At 34.4% G+C, this 1,580-nt stretch overlaps 2 non-coding genes across 2 annotated transcripts; one reads left to right on the top strand and one right to left on the bottom strand.

The window, feature by feature from the left end:
* The first annotated feature begins 909 nt into the window (after positions 1-909).
* TRNAF-GAA lies at positions 910-982 on the top strand. The gene has a single exon. It is a non-coding gene; the product is annotated as a tRNA-Phe (tRNA).
* A 107-nt stretch (positions 983-1,089) lies between these two features.
* On the bottom strand, positions 1,090-1,161 carry TRNAW-CCA. Its single transcript has one exon. It is a non-coding gene; the product is annotated as a tRNA-Trp (tRNA).
* Positions 1,162-1,580: the final 419 nt, after the last annotated feature.

Below are 1,580 nucleotides of genomic sequence, written 5' to 3'. Positions count from 1 at the left end.
TAGGGTTAGGGTTTTCCTATATATTTGTTCTTATCTCTTTGAGATTGGGTTATGAGGATTTTGTAACATTTTAGAGAAATAGTGAAACCTGTTCTACTGCTCGGCCGTGGACGTAGCTTCCATCTTGGAGGTGAACCACGTAAATCTCTGTGTTGTGCGTTGTGTGTGCTCTCTCTATTTTTCATTTTTTTCTACAAATTGCCATTCTCTCTCTCTCTCTCTCTCTCTCTCTCTCTCTCTCTCTCTCTCTCTCATTGATCCAAATAATAAAATATAGCGAAACCAGTTGTAGGCAGCATGATGATGGCCATAGAAAGGGCGTGAAGCAATGCAAATATTGGGCATTAGGAATGGTCGCCAAATCATTAATTTCACACCCATTTAGTAATAGCCATGAAATTGTGAGAGATGGGAAAGAGAGGCCGAGCATGATAGTGTTTATATCGGTCAAGAATGTGAAATCAACCTAGAATGCATTTCAAAAATGCATACCAGATGTAGCCTTAAAGAAAAGGATCCTAACTCTATCTTGTATGATACAAGGATTTCTACTTCACAAGACATTATCTATGTTGTTATCTTAGGCTATGTTTGAATGCCAAAAAATAAAAAATCAATTTGAGTTTAAAGATAGACACATAAATTAATCATTGTGTCATCATAGTTTTTGTCTTATTATGATTTTTAACAAAATTATATTTTTAAATCAAAAGAACCAAGAATATATATATATATATATATTTTTTGGTAGAAACCAACAATATTGAAAACTAAAAATGAAAGAACATATGTTGAAGGGGTCTTAAAACCCATCCAACCATCAGTTTGTCAAGTCAAACACTAATGTGTTGCCTAAAAAAATCAAATAATTAATCTTAGTGTACAATATACTTCAATGTTGGAACATCTGCGGGGATAGCTCAGTTGGGAGAGCGTCAGACTGAAGATCTGAAGGTCGCGTGTTCGATCCACGCTCACCGCAACATTTTATATTTGTCCGCCTTTTCACTACTTTATTTTTCCTTTAAATCTTTTTTTGGTAGGAAATTTTTCCTATAAATATAATTGAAAATTTTAAAATAACAAAATTGAACCCGACGTGAATCGAACACGCAACCTTCTGATCTGGAGTCAGACGCGCTACCATTGCGCCACGGATCCATGTTATTAGTGAAATTAGCCTAAATTGAATAAATTAAATTTACATTCACTTTGACTACTCATTTTTTAAAGAAGCTAGAGTCATCCTATTGCTCATATTTCAACCCAAAATAAACACAGCTTAAGAGTGATCTTAAAATTTTTAAGAGAGTAAAAACTATGGATGATTCATGTATATGATTTTCAAAATAATAGTTGATAGGAAACGAGTCTACTTCGATAAAGATATACAACAAACTTAGTCTTGTCCCAACTTAATGGGGTAGGCTACATGGATCCAAGCACAACAAAGGGAAACTGAGTTCTAACAAAAAGAATGGGGAAAGAGAAGAGACATGGAAAATGGAAAAAGGCAAATGACAATTAAAAGATACAATAAGAAGGGAGAAAGATAATACGAGGGAAGAAGCCCAACCCAG

This window comes from Telopea speciosissima, chromosome 11 (assembly GCF_018873765.1).
Source record: "Telopea speciosissima isolate NSW1024214 ecotype Mountain lineage chromosome 11, Tspe_v1, whole genome shotgun sequence".
Classification (NCBI taxonomy): Eukaryota; Viridiplantae; Streptophyta; class Magnoliopsida; order Proteales; family Proteaceae; genus Telopea; species Telopea speciosissima.
The sequence above is the reverse complement of the archived record's forward strand: the minus strand, read 5'-3'. Positions and strand labels throughout refer to the sequence as shown.